Consider the following 14,598-nt stretch of genomic DNA (forward strand, 5'->3'; position numbering starts at 1 on the left):
CATTGCGTGGCTCCTGAGCATACCTAATTCGAGTCTGTTTGACTGTTGGGTGAAGTAAGGATGCAAAAGTGTCCCAAGAGAGGCTCGCCCCTGTCATACTGACCATGTCTTGATGAATTTTGCACTGTTCCTAAAAATGTATCTTTTCAGTGGAGAGTACTCCGTTCCTAACCCATGCAGTAATCTGCAGAGTTGGGTTGTAGGGGAAGGTGTCCACAAATGTTCTCAAATTTGTGTTGTGATGGGGTGACAGCAGAGCCAGACACCTTGCTCTGCAGCTGAATGGAGGAACATTATTCAAACTGTTATGGGCAGAGTAGAAAGAAGTGTGGTTAGCAAAGCCTGTCTCTTCTAGAAACTTGTTTCTAGGCTATCACTGCAGTAAATAATCAGGATTGTTCCCATCTGCTTAAGAAATATCACTGGTCCCCACACAGGCTGACCTCCACCTCTCCAGGGAAAGAACCTGGTGCAGCACTGAAGGCTCTCCCTGACAGAAATGCTTTGTGTGGTGGGGAGTGCAGTGTATCCCGGTAAGCTTTTCCACAGATACATGCTAAATATTTGCACCCTGCTTATATTTCTTTTCTCTCCTTTCTGTCCTTGGACCTTTTTATAAAAGCCCTTTTCTCTCAGAAATCTCCTGCACAGTGCTGCACAGATCATCTTCAAGATGGGATTAATTTCCATGAACTTTAGCAGCCTGGAAAACAGCTATGTTGTCTAATGTGGCCCTCCTGTCAGTGGAGAAGCTCCATCTTCTCTTGAGGTAAGCATCTGAGACAGGTTTGGTTTGTGCCTTTAGGGTTAAATGAGATGAATATTGTCCTCCCTATAAGCACAAGTGGTTATCTTAAAAGAATTTTTAAGAGTTGTAGAAAGATCCCAAGCCACACAATACAGCTAAACCCATTCCCTCCATGTTATTCCCAAGAAAACTCTATCTAGTGTGACCTTGAAGACATCTGCATGTGGAGATCCCACAGCCTCCCCTGGCAGTCGTCTCTATGGCAGTGTTGTCTTCCCCCTTAAACAGTCTCTCCTTATGTCCAGACCAAATATTCTTGGCTGTAAATTAAATCCCATCCTTACTTTCCCACCACTAGGGAAAATGAAGGACTTCTTTTGTAGGTTATGTATTGTCGGGGGATGCTTTGTCAGCCATGGAAGGAGGTGCAGGCAGCAGCCTCCCTCCCAGCTCCTCCTCCCCTTCCCCAGGGGACTTTAGGAAGGGCCTGTGTTCTCCCTCAGGAAAGGACAAACTGCAGCTTGTTCCTACAGGACACAGGAGTCTGACAGGCTTTGTCTTGGCAGTAAAGGGAGTGTGATGGTGTGGGCTTTCAAGTCTATTCAAACTGCTATATAGTTTTCCAAACTCGATATTATTACTTCCTTTATAGCACAAGGTACTTTTTCCTAAACTTGTTACGATGGAAAACTTCCAGGGATACGCTGTCCACACACAAATCAAAATGCATTAGCAGGCCAGGGGCCAGAGGCGAGGGCCAAGGGTGGGGGAGCTATTAATTCCACAGTTTGGCACTGCTTTTTTTGCAATCAAAGGCTACCAGAATCCTTTGAAGACAATGGAAGCTTTGGGAGTGAAGTGTATCTAAAATCCAGGTGCCAATGGGAGCTGTCCCAGGGCTAAGGGAGGGATGGAGGCAGAGGAGACTGTTTGGCTCTGTTGATGACACCCCTGGTCAGATGAAAAGCAGTTGTACAGCTGTGTTCTCCTGGTGCAATTGCTGTCTCCAGCTGTGGCTACTGGAGATTTAAACCACCTGGCTTTGAAGAAAGGTGGGTCTGGAATGTTTATCCTGATGTTTATCTAGGCTAACCTCCTGTATGACTTCTGTGTCAAAAAGGGAGTTTTACTTTGCTTTCTAGTCAATTTTGAGAAGATTTCAGGGGCTTCCTGAGCTTCCTTGGGGGTTTTCAAAGCAGAAGAGAAACCTGGAAGGCTGATAAATCTGTCCCAGTGCTGGTCTTAGCAGGCAGTATTGGTGTGCTGGGATGGGTTTGGAATAATAATTTGGAAGGGAAGAGCCCAATGCAAGAGAGCAGCAGGGCTCCCTCTGTGAGAGATGGACACTTCCAAAGGGCCATTCCTCCAGCAAAGCGTTGGCAGGTTCTTCACGGCAGGGTGAACTGCTTTCTGGAGAGGTCTCTCTCATGCCATTAACTGTCAAGGGACTTTGAAATATCAGACCAGACCTCTTCCCTTCAGACACCTGAAATGGAGAAGATGAACGGACAAGTGAGTGAGCACTTTCACTGCTCCATTCCCCCCAAAATACAGGTGGCTGCACCACACAGCAACAGCACGGCTGCAAAAACAAGCAGGGGAAAGGGAGGAGTTTGGGTGAAGCTGTCAGAAGAATTGCTGCTACTGTAAGTGTCACATGTCACAACCTGCCAGGGTCCTGCAAAACAAAGTGCCACTACTCCAGTGACACCAAGGAGTTCCTTTCCCCAGGGAGCTCCTTTAAGGAACACTGGGAGCTCTTTGCCTCTGGTGTCCCCACCAGGCAGTCATGGTAATGGTGAGTCAAAGGATGAAGCTTACTCTTCTTTTGCTGCTGAGAGTTTTTGGGGACAATGTTTTATGGATACTGAATCCACTGAAAATACACAAGGTCAGCCCTGGAGCAGAGCAGAGACACAGCAACTGCTTTCCAAGTGCTAGCCACCTCCAGTGCAGTGTCACCAGGAGTTACACATGACACTGTTTTCCATGAGGTAAGGAAAAATAAATAAACCCAAATCATTGCATAGCAGAATGGTCTGCTTTTTTATCTTGCCATATTGTTGGTGTTGGACTGAATCTGCTGTCTTAAAGTATAAATATAAAGACGCTGCTAAATCATCACTATTTCAGCAACTAATTAAGGGGTAATGCTCGTGGTGCAGCCGTATATGAGGCAATAAACGGCTTTGGCGGCTGATTAAACGCTGGCACCGAGGCATTTAATTACAGCAAAAGCCAATTACCATGTGCACATTCCGACACCACGGACATTACTCCTGTTCTGTGACGGAACAAGGAAAGGCAATAAACCATGCTATAGAGACATATAGCACAGGACCCTCCAGCTTTGCCAAAACTGCCACCCTTCCTCTCCAGTGGCTCTGGGATGAGGACTTCGTCTCCATATGGAAGGCTCAAAACAAAGTCCCAGAGTAAAAATGCTTTTTAATTTACAGGACTCATTTGACATCTACAAACAGAGCCAAATATTGCACATCGTCCCTGCACTGTACAACATTTGACCATTTGTAGAGCCTTATGTTCCCACACTCAGGTAACAGGTGCATTTAAAGCCCCACCTGAGTGTATTTACCATGGGCAAGTCAGTGACACTGAAGGAAGAGGTTATGTGTAGCCTTTTTTTTCCTTCAGTTATGGCATTGCAGAAAGCATAATCAGTTGCAAAACTCCACATGCCATTCTTCACTTAATTGATTTAAAAGCTGGAGTCTGATTTTCACAGGCTTTCAGCTCTTGCACCATCCATTTGACTTAACCAGCTCAGCACCTCTTCAAATTAAGCCCTCACTCTCTTTAACCAGTAGTGAATTATTCCTTTTAAAGGAGTTTCCTAGAGAAATTCTCTTAGAAAATCCTTGGCACGAAACCTTAGCCAGCCTTGGCATGCAAACCTGCCTCACGCTGGCATTAACAAGCCTCTTATTTAAATGTTGATGAGCTCTTTGCTGCCAGTTAGCAACGGGAAATGCAGTCTGTGTGTTAAATGAGAGCTGGGAATGACTTCCAAATACCAAAATGTTTGTTAAACTCGCAGCCCACCTCTTCCCTCCTTGGGAGTGGGAAGCTTCCCAGCAAGTTGGCCCCATTTTGCACAGAAACTGCCAGGGAGGATCAGACCATGCATCCCTGTGGTTCTGTGGCCCACGTGGGACCAGCGCCAGGAGCACAGCTTCCCAGGGCACCCTGTGTACCCCTGGTGTGGCCGTCTGCCCCCGGGGACCCTTCCCTGACCCCATTAATTAAATATATTCTCAGGCATTGAAGACAGGCTCCCCCTGCCATGGTGCTCATTTGGGGTTAAGTGATTGCTTTTAACCTCTCTCAATACACAGGGGGCTGGTGGCTGTTCCTGTGCTGACAGTTGAAGAACTGCACCCCCCCAAAACCTTTCTGGACCCCTTCGGTTCTGTGCAGGGCTTTATAGAAATGCATTCCACAAGCTGATTGTGATATTATGTTTATTGATGTATCATTTCAGGTAGATAGGCACTCCCCAAAATTCAGCCAGAGACCCCAAGAGCAAGTTCTGTTTTCTTGCCATCCCATGGAGACCTTGTTGCCTCTAAATGAGGAATATCGTTTGTGATGGGGGCTCTTCTGTCCTTCTGGGACTCTTCCCTTTCATGGTGAGTCAAAGGATGAAATTCAAATACTAAATGCCAGGCAAGGGAGTCTCCCTGTATCCTTGTGTTACCTTTGCTGCCTTCTGAAATCAACATGTTCCCCAGCCAGGGAACGTGTAAATTCTTTTGGCTACCACTCACTTTTGGATGAATCCCAACAGTGCATATATACAATGGTCGGTTTCCTCAGTGTTTGAATGAACCAGAAAGGCTTTGTCTGCTATAGATGGGTGCTTTCAATCCCATTTATGGTACATTATATCAGCCTGAAATAGCATCTGTGAGGTCCTTCAGCTGAACCACCACCAGATTTACAGCCACCGCAGAGGAGTCAGCAGGCTGGCTCCAGAGAGCTATGAGCAGTAACCATACTCTCCTGAAATATTTGCTTTCTCTGCAAAGCTGACCTAAGGAAGAATCTGTCATTCATTTGAGGATCTCAGTTTCTTCATTTATTCAGAGAACATCTTCACTTCAGAATGTGAAGAGATGAGCTTCAGAGCTGAGAGCCAAAGCCATGATTCTTGTTATCACAGAGCTGGTGACAGCTGTACAGACAGGGAGCTTCCCATGGTGGATCCACACATCTGCAAGGTAAAACATGGGGAATTGGAGTTTTTTGCTCATCATGGGATGAGCAAGGCAGTTCAATTACGCACAATCTTCCTCTCAAACTTCTGCCTAGAGTATGCCCAGGACCTCATCTGAAACTCAGCACAGCGACCAGCAAATGCATGCATGGACAAGTTCTCACAGCTTAGTCTTTCTGCTGCTTTGAAGAGCACTTAAAGCACCTTGGCAAGGCTGCAACAGCAGGGCCAAAATAGGATGCACCAAAAATCTTCTTCGAGAGCCCATTCCTTGGTCACTTCCAGTCTGTTGCTTACCTGTGCTCTAATGCAGGCCAAACTCAAAAGTTATCCCAACTACTGCCCTCACTGGAAACATCTGGGGAATGGCTGTTTTTTCTCAGTTGCCCTGGGGAAGTTCAGGAAGCCAGCTGAGACTGGGGAGGTTTTGCTTGATGCTCTGCAGACATGGCCAGTGACAGCCCATGCCTCAGATGCTCCCTGTCTAAGCAGGCAGAACACATGAAGAGCAGGCAATGCTACCAGTTCAAGCTGCCAGAGCCCTGTGTTTATGTGAAATTCTTGGCTTTCATTTAAAATAATAATAATCATAATAAAAAAAAAATCTGACCTGCTCGGTTGGAAATATGGTCTGTAAAGAGTCAGAAACCACAAGGCCACTCAAAAAGTCACGTAATTCATACGTATGTGCTCTGGATATTTAAGCCAAAATCATGGTGTTTGGAGGCCCAAATCAAGACTTAAGAATTCCTAGAGGCTGACAGTACCAAGTGGGGAAAGGGCAAAATTAGCCTATGGTAAAAAAAAAAAGAATTGCCAAAGTATGACGGCAGGACAGGGGGAGAGCCAGGCCTCCTGCCACCTCCTCCTCGCCCCGTGGACCAGCCACACTGCCTGGCCTCCTGCCCCAGAGGAAACTAAGACTCCTTAAACCAGTCCTGACTATTTTGGTCTTATGTTTCCATTTTCCTTTTGATGCTCTTATTTTCAGCAACACATAGATCTTGCAGCCTCCTGCTGCTCCCCATAGGATATTACTCCATCTCTGGGGCTCACGGCCATGGTGCTGTGTGCTGATGACAGCTGTGGGAGTTTGCAATAGCATAACATTTGCATGCCATGAATATGCAGTTCTGAGCATGGCCCAGTTCTCCATGCAGCCAAACTGTGCATGTTTGCCAGGGACATGCATCCTGCATGTGTCTAGATCCCAGGAGACACCAGTTCCTGGAGTCTTGGGTGGCATTTCTGTGTACATTTAGTTTGTGTTTATAATCACAAACACCTGGATAACAAGCTTCATGTTCAGTACCCTGGGAAATCTGGGTTTGCTTTTAATCACAGCAGAAATCAGGGTCCTCCTGGTTGAGCAGCAATCATCCCTACCTGAGCTTTTTCCAGGATCTGATTTCTGCCTGCCAGCAAAGCAAGGAAACCTCCTGGCACACAGCACAGTCCTGGCCAAGGGCACTGCCTGCCAGTGGCTCCTCTCCCTGTCACACTGACTTCTAATTTCTGTTTACACCAGCACAATGTCAAACATCACAGCAGCAGCTCTGGCGGAAGGTGAATCTGTTCGAACAGAGGTGTCGCTTCCTCTGCTGAGGCCTCTCTAATAACGCCAAGATGCTTTTCTAACTAATTAATTACAGGGCTTTGGCTGAGTTGCTTTAATGATTCCCATCTTCCTGCTGCTGCTCTGCAATCAGCAGTACTTGCAGTGCTGTGCAGAGCAACATTGATGCCATCAGAGCAGACGGATGAGCGATATGAGGCAGGGGGGCTGGTCTTTTAAACCAGATGTACTCTGAGATGCTTGACTTTCTGCTCTCTGATGTACTTTCTTGGACAAGAGGATAAAGTTATGGTAAGCAGGTAGATCTAGCAGGCCTTTAACTCTGAACAGGACTGCTGTCTCTAGGGAAGAGCTTATGCAAAGTGTAAATAGTTCTCACCTTCTCATTAAAAAGCCATAAAATCTCAGGATCCAGCTTGCATGTGCATCCAATTGACTTGGTGGATCAGAAAAAAACTGAAGTTGCAGCCTGGAAACTCTGCTCCTGGACGTTGAATATGGAGATTGGATGGAGATTGGCTGTAGATGGAATGGCCAGCTCAGAGCCAGTGCTTCAGCCCACCTATGAATTATGCTCTGGTAGCACAGAGTTGTAGTGCATGGTGTCCCCTGCTTGGACAAATCACAAACTTGGGTCCAAATGTTTTCAGAGTCAGGAGACAAAGATTGTGGCATGACTTGACCAGGCTACACCAGAGATGTTGCATTACAGCATGACTGTGTGCAGGGGTGATCCGGGTGTGCTGCCACTCACTGCTCACTTCATTCATCACCTCTCCACGCTGCAGGAGCAGCCCCCTGCCCCAGGCTGGCCCAGCACCTCCCTGCAATGGTGACAGCAATTCCTCACCTCAAAAAATATGTAAGCAGAGTAGGAAATGAAAGGGAAGAAGCTGCTGGGAGAGCAGCAACCCTGCACAAAGGCAGCAACCTCAGTACTCAGCTCCTGCATGTCTGTGGGTCACTGCAGAGCAAGGTGTCAGGAGGAGTTTGAAAGCACATTTGTATCCCCCAAAGCCCATCCAGGAGTATGCACAAAGAAATATTAAGGTATTTTTCTGAGATGTGTGGGATGGACTAGGTACACTAAAGGAAATTTGGGGTTGATTTTTCCCTAGAGTTCTTTTTTATTATTTTTCAGTTCTTCTAAATGTCTGTATAGGTATTCCCAGTTCAGTCTCTGGGTCATGAGCCAGAGGTGATGAGATTAAGTTCTGTAAGCTCTATAATTAACAGATGGTCCCTTGAGCAGCAGAAGTGATCAAGCCTCCTTTCCTATGGATCTATGCCATATGTGGATTCTTTTCCAAGAAGGAGGAAATTCTTTCTCTAGTATTTTGCTTACAAAAGGCCTTATTGAGGTAATTTTCTTTGACAAAACACTTGCTGGAATCTAGTATCTCTAAGATTTTTCCACTCCCTTTCTTCCCCTACAGTCTGAGGGAGTGAAATTGATGAGGGAGTCCTGGAATTATCAGAGGATGGGAAAGATGGATGGTAAGCATAAGCTGGCAAACAGATGAAAGCAGATGCCATAATGTATAATAAAAAACTCCTTGGAAGGGAGTGTGTGTATATCTGAAAGGAAATAAATTAAGGTTAGAGACCCATTCTCTATGATTTTTTCCTGGAGCACCTAAAACCTCAAAAAAGTGACACAAGGGTCTCCAGCATACCAGCTCACCAGCTGCACCACATGGTACAGCTCTTCCAAATACATTCCTTTAGCCAAATCTCCAAAGAGTGCTCCCTTAGCCACAGCTTCTATCCCAAGCAGAAATTCAAAAGCAAAGTGCTGTGACCTTCCCCTCAGTGTAATTGAAAATTATTAGCAGTGCCTTTGTACTGGCTTGAAGCTTTGTGCTGAATTTGCATCTAATAAGAAGGGACCTTTTAAGGAGCAAATAAATAAATAAATGGAGGAAACCTTCTCTTTGAGCTAATTTTAGGCACATCCATGCTGACAGCTGCTCTTCCCTGATATATCTCAGCCACATCCTGGAGTGGCCAGGGGGACTAAGCTCTGTTCATGCCACTGCAGCTGAGAAAAGGCCTTTGGTTTTTTTGTTTTTAAGGGACTGATGGTAGCTGGCTTTCCAGTGTCCCTTCATCCTGGCTTCCATTATGACACAGGTGGGAACAGGGGCAAGGGATCACAGCACTTGTATGGGTGTCCAAGCCCTACACAAAGCAACGAGGGGTGGCAATTGTGGGCACAGAGTGTGAGGCCAAGGTCTGCCCTTGGTGGCCTTTTTCCCTGTTGCTGACTGGGGAAGAAATCCCAGATCACCAGACATGAGGCCTGGAGATACCCCAAACATCCAGTGAGCCAGTCTGGGGTGCAGCCTTGGGGACAGAGCCCCTGAGGTGTGCAAGAGACCTGTCTAGGGCGGGGAGTGAGGCAGGACTTGCTCCTGTGAGGCTCATGTTCAGCTGTCAGTGACTTGACAGGTATGTTCATGCTTCTGGTGAGGTGGAGAGGGGTAGGAAAGGCACCTTCCTCCTCTGGGTGTGGTGAACTAAGCCAAAATCTGCACCTTGCATTGCTTTCCCCAGGCTAAACCTTGCATCTCTCCTCAGTCCATCTCCCAAGACATATGGATGGATAAAACCGAGATGGCCATGGTGGGAAAAGTCCCAGCCCATGTCTGCTTTGAGAGCAAAAGGCAACAGGGTATAGATACTGCTCTTTCCTCTTCACCTGTAGCTTTTTTTTTTTTCCTGCTCAAATTAGAAACTCAGGACTTGTCTAGCTTGGATGATTGTTTCATTTCCTCGTTGAAAAGGTGATTACCCCTTTAGTTCTCATAATTACCTAATCAGCAAAAATCAAATCAATCAATGTTAATTTCAACCCTAATAAATATTCTCTGCTATTCTATACATTTATGTATATCTCAAAACTCATCCTAATTTCAAGGAAAATATGATTTCACAAGTCAGCCCAACGTGCTCAGCACCAGGCTCAGCAGTGTGCCACACATCCTGTGAACACACAGGGAGGGGTCAGCATGTGACAGAGAGGAGCTGAACAAACACATCTGGAAATTGAGCTGGGAAAGGCCAACACATGACAAGAGTTCAACTGATCCATAGCCTGCTAGCTGGACCCAAGCTAGCTCAGACGGATGTTTGCCTTTGTCCTGTTCCTGAAAGCATTTGAGTACACAGACCTCACAGACGCCCCTAGGCAATGATTTCGGTGCTTAACTGTGTTTGTTATTTAAAACATTTAGAGATGGGCCAAAGTTAAATCCTCCTTACTGCACTTTAAGTTCAGTCTTTTCTGCCCTGCCCACACTGGACTAATGAGCTGTGCTTAACTTGGGTTTCTTCTTCCTGAGGCGGGTGAATCTGGAGGTGATGTTAAAAGGTGAGGAATTGAGCCTGGACTGGCTGTAGTTATTGCACAAAAACTGCCTCGTGGTTTCTGTGAGTTGATAAATTCAAGATCTAATTGAGACAGAAATGAGGTCTTTGCTGGTCTCCTGAAACAACAAAAAGTCTCAGCTTTTGGGATGAGCTTCCCTACTCATGTCCCTACTTTCCTACTACAAGTCACGTGGAGGCCCCAGCTGGTGCTTGCCTGGCTCACCCTGCCCCACAAATAGGAATGGAACACATTTTATATGTGTTGGCCTTGATGCTTGTTTACTGCCATGATTTCTACTCCAGCACAGCTCTGTGGGGAAAGGGAAGGGTGGAAAAAACGCAATGTGAACTTAGCAGTCACCTACCTGCTATTACTTACCCTGATAAAGAGCTGAAACGCTTCTTCTAGCATTAGTAATAGAACTACTTAAACCATAATTGTCCCAACCTGAGTCTTCTTAGGATTGTACCAGGTGCTGAGATGCCTCTGGCAGGTTTTTCCCCATTTGCACATCTGTGCCCTCCCTGCTGGCTGGGAGCTGTTGACTTGTAGCAGCTCTGCTGGGCAGTCAAATATCAGGGATGTGGGGCCAAGACCATCACTGCAGGCTGGGTTTGTGCAGCATCAAGCACAGTGTGTGTGATATGCGCCCATCTCCACACTGGGCAGCTGCCAGGGAAGGGCACGAGCCACACAAAGAGGATTGGGATGACTTTGCTGGAAGATTGAGACTTGGTGTATGCTTCTACCCAGCTCCTCTTGGGGAGGAGGGGTTCCTTCCTCCCTGCAACCTGTGCCCTCCTCCCAGCTGTCCCACATCACAGGACTGTGTCTGAACCTTCTCATTCTTTGGAGGAGGCTGACATGTGGCTTAGAAGTCGGGAGGGTTGCATGTTTGTGGTTAGCCAAGGCTTGTGTTTCAAAGGATGCTTTGGCCCCTGATGACTTTCTGTCTGTGGGGCTGGCCTTGAGGACAGATGCTCAGCAGTGAAGTGACACAGTGCCAGATTTTTAGATGCTGGCATTCACTGTGGTTTTTGAGGAAGTTCTTCTCCATAAAAACACTCTTCCTTTTTTTTTTCAGGACTTTCCTGAGCAACTCCTGGTACAGGTAAACCCAACTCATCTCTTTCTTAGACTGCACATGGTGAAAAATCCTCCCAAAGCCATGTCTGTCTGGCAAATGCAGTGAGCAACAGTGGCCTCCCGGCACCCAGCCCCCACATGGCAGATGGAGCTGAGCAAGAGGCAGTTTTGTGCTGGTTTGTGTCTTTCAAGGAAATAATTCCTTGAAGAGGAGGGAGGGCTCTGCTCCAGGGAGATAAGCAGTCCCATTGAGGCAGACCTCTGGTGTTTCTTCTCTTCCCATTTCACAAGGCAGCATCATGAAGGATGGCACAAAGAGGGCTGTGGAGCAGGGTGGGAGCCCTGAGGTGGTGCTTGGAAGCCTGGCCTCATCCAACCATCTCTGAAGGGAGGAGCAGATCCTCTGCCTGGTGCACAGCCTGGTGCAATGCTGGGGAACAGCCCTTTCTCTCAGCTCTGGCAGCAGACTGTGCCTGCCAGGCCACGGAGGGAGAGCAGGGCTCGGAGCACTGCTGGCATGGGCCAGGCTGTGGGGTTTCTCAGGTCCTGTGAGCAGGCTCTGACACCTTGTGTGTGTCAGCCCCCTCCATGAGCTCTCCCCAGGCCTCCTGCTTTGCTTGGAGGCAAAAAGCACCCACCTTCACACACTGCTCCTGAGCCTGCACACACCCCTTGGTCAGAGGTGACCCTCAAGGCTCATTTCCCAGCACATCTCCTTGCACGAGGGCTGTGCCAGGAGGCTCAGCCAGGCATTGGCCAGCACCAGGAGAGGAGACCCCACACACCCTGTGCCCCAGAGGCCAGGCTGGACCAAGAAAGACAACGTGGGAGCAGGCAGACATGGCAGAACAGCAGAGGGAATGGGCTGGAACTGGGACCATGGCTATGTCCCAGCAGGAATGGGACTGGATGAGCTCCTACATCAGTGTAGGCTCAGGCAGAGGTGCCCATGGCTGGGATGTCTGTGAGCAACATGCTCACCAATGTGGAGCTGACACAAGTATGGAAGGTGGGAGGGAAAGAAGACCTGGCAAAGATTTGGGCTGAGAACCAGCATGACCATGTGCCAGAAACTGTGTCCTGCATGGAGAGAGGCTTGTGGCACATCATCAGAGTGGGGCAGCAGCCCAGGGCATGGTGGGTCTGCAGGTCTGGCTGGAAGGCTGTAAGGCAGCTCTGAACTCTGAAGTTTCAAAATGTCCAGAGCTGAATTAGTAGGAGATACTGCAGCTAAGTAGCATGGGGATACTGGAACAGAGATGCCAGCCTGGGAGAGGAGGGATTGCAAGACTTCCTCACAGGTCAGGACCCCAAGCTTCATTTTCAACACTGCCAACATATGAGGGTCTCTGGTTCAAAGAAACAATTAGAAAACAATGTGGTTTTAATCTGAAACGTGACACATGAAGCCTGTGAGGAAAGGTTTACAAGGGCCAAGGGCATTGTAGTGCATGTTATGGCCACGGGATCTCCTCAGAGCTACAGGGGAAGACCCCAGCATGGCTCGGGAGAGAACACCAGACTGGTCACTGGGGAAGGGCTCCAAGGCAAGTGTGGAGCATGAGATCAGGTTGGTTTCTAACAATGGCAGGCACCAGCTGAGTTTGGCAGCTCAGCCCCTCTGCAAGCCACAAGTTCAATCACAGCCAGGAGAGTCTTCCCCATGGTCTGACCTTCCTTCCTTTACTGTGAAAGTGTCAGGATCTGGAGCAGCCACACTCGCCAAGCACAGTGTGCCTGAGCAGCATCATGTACTCTGGGTGCAAAAAGATAAATAAAACACCATGGAGGAATTTAATCTTTTTCAATTGCCCCATTCCCCATTTTCCTGTCTAAACCCCTGTTCCTCTTGGGATGCTGGACTGTCATTCAGGAAAGCAGCCCCAGTTCCCCAGCAGTATTTGTCCTGGGCACAAGGGCATCAGAAGCAGAGCTCGACTGTCAGCAGATCCAGGAAGCACAGGCCTGCACAGTCCCTAGGGGGGAATTATTTGCTGATTGCATCTGTTTCCCAGAAGCATCACTCCAATTCATCCTGGGATTCACGTTTTATCCAGCAAATAAGCACCTTGGGAGCTTCATTTCCATCTTAGCTGTTAAATTTAGAAGTGGTGTTTCCCCTTCTCCCACCCTCTCCTGCCCCCTCCCCAACAGCTCCCGTATCTCCCCTCCAGCCCCCACCCTCACCTCTAGCTCTCCCTCTTTGTCGCATTACATAGTAATCTGAGATGCATTGGCCGAGCTCCAGGGAACAGAATGTACTTGGCAGGGAGACGGGTCTTGATGTCTGCAAAATGTCGGGAAATGCAGCCAAGAGCTGCTAACTGGGTCATTAACCTCTAGAAGAAGAGCAAGTTGTGGAGCTGTGCTCTGTCTCCCTTCATCTCGCCAATAAAAATGTCCCAGCAATGAGAGAGGGAAGAAGAGGTTTACAGCTTTAAGTCCTAAGCAGTCAATGCAACCACCCCTCCCTGACCCCCCTTCTCCTTTCCCTCTCCCCCAGCGCAGTGTTAAAGCTCGTAAGCGGCCTTTTAAAAACCCAGCGGTCCCCAAACAGCTGTCCCTTGGTGCTTGTAAAGAGGCTACTGGAGCAAACCAGTCTCTTCCAGCGACGTGCTGCTCCTGCCGTTCGTGGTCCGAGGGGCTCCAAGGAAGGGCTTTTTCCTGGGTCGCAGCCCCATTGCAACCCTTGTGCAAGTTGGGACCAGCTGCTGCCATTGCCCCACGGACCTGTGTACCCCTCTTTGCCACCCCCAGATTACTATGTAATGCATACGGTATTTCTGGCCACCTCGCATGAGCTGCCTGCCTGTGCTGGAGCTGCAGGTTGCAGGCAGAGCTGCTGGTTCCCTTCCTTGGGAAGAGGTGCAGCGCTGGGAAACAGCGGCCAACAGGCCAAGGAGGGTCCCGAGCTCAAATAACGCAGCCCGCGTCACTTTGTGGACTTGAAATAAAGCAAACCTGCTTGTCAACGGGAGTGAGGGCTCCGCAGGCTGCAAGAGGGTGGGTCCCCCCGAAATGTGGGTCCTGGCCAGAGTCAGCCAAGGGACAGGGGGATGGTGTTCCAGCTCCAAAAATCCCCATCTCCCCCAGCTGTTTAGTGGCTGTTCACAGTGCAGGTCGTGGGATGGAGGCTGGGTGGATGGGAGAGGAGAAGAGAGGTGCCACATTCCCAGACTCCTTCCTCAGAGGCGCCTTACTTCCATCCCTGCCCTACGGAAGAGATCCCTCCTTAGGAGAGATCTGGGCTGCCCACGGACCCCACTGCTCACTCCTGCAGGCGGTGCCCTCACGGGGAGAGCCCTGAGGGACCGTCCCAGGCGGCGGGCGCTGTGGGCCGGGCCGAGCAGGTGCTGCTGGGCCCGCGGTGCCTCAGCCAGCGCCGCTCCGCCAGTGCCCTCTGCCGGCCGGCCCGCGGGAGCCTCCCGCCGGCGCTGAGGGCTCCGGGGCCCGGCCCGCGGGAGCCTCCCGGCTCTGCTCGGTCTGCTTTAGCTCAAAGGGTCCTCTACACACAGGGAATGTTAGTTCCTTCCTTAGCCAATGCGCAGATTAACACCTTCTCCCTCCGGTAAGGATAA

The 14,598-nt window shown here is 48.9% G+C and overlaps 2 long non-coding RNA genes across 2 annotated transcripts; one reads left to right on the forward strand and one right to left on the reverse strand.

Moving 5' to 3' along the window:
* Positions 1-164: 164 nt before the first annotated feature.
* LOC135278811 (uncharacterized) lies at positions 165-11,402 on the forward strand. The gene is made up of 7 exons (XR_010346213.1): positions 165-533; positions 637-769; positions 2,303-2,394; positions 4,251-4,398; positions 4,798-4,989; positions 7,998-8,058; positions 11,019-11,402. It is a non-coding gene; the product is annotated as an uncharacterized LOC135278811 (long non-coding RNA).
* LOC135278810 (uncharacterized) lies at positions 4,214-14,323 on the reverse strand. The gene is made up of 2 exons (XR_010346212.1): positions 13,208-14,323; positions 4,214-12,776 (listed from the first exon to the last, which is right to left on the reverse strand). It is a non-coding gene; the product is annotated as an uncharacterized LOC135278810 (long non-coding RNA).
* Between the last annotated feature and the right edge of the window lie 275 nt (positions 14,324-14,598).

The sequence above is a fragment of the Passer domesticus genome, chromosome 11 (assembly GCF_036417665.1).
Source record: "Passer domesticus isolate bPasDom1 chromosome 11, bPasDom1.hap1, whole genome shotgun sequence".
In the NCBI taxonomy this organism is placed as follows: domain Eukaryota; kingdom Metazoa; phylum Chordata; class Aves; order Passeriformes; family Passeridae; genus Passer; species Passer domesticus.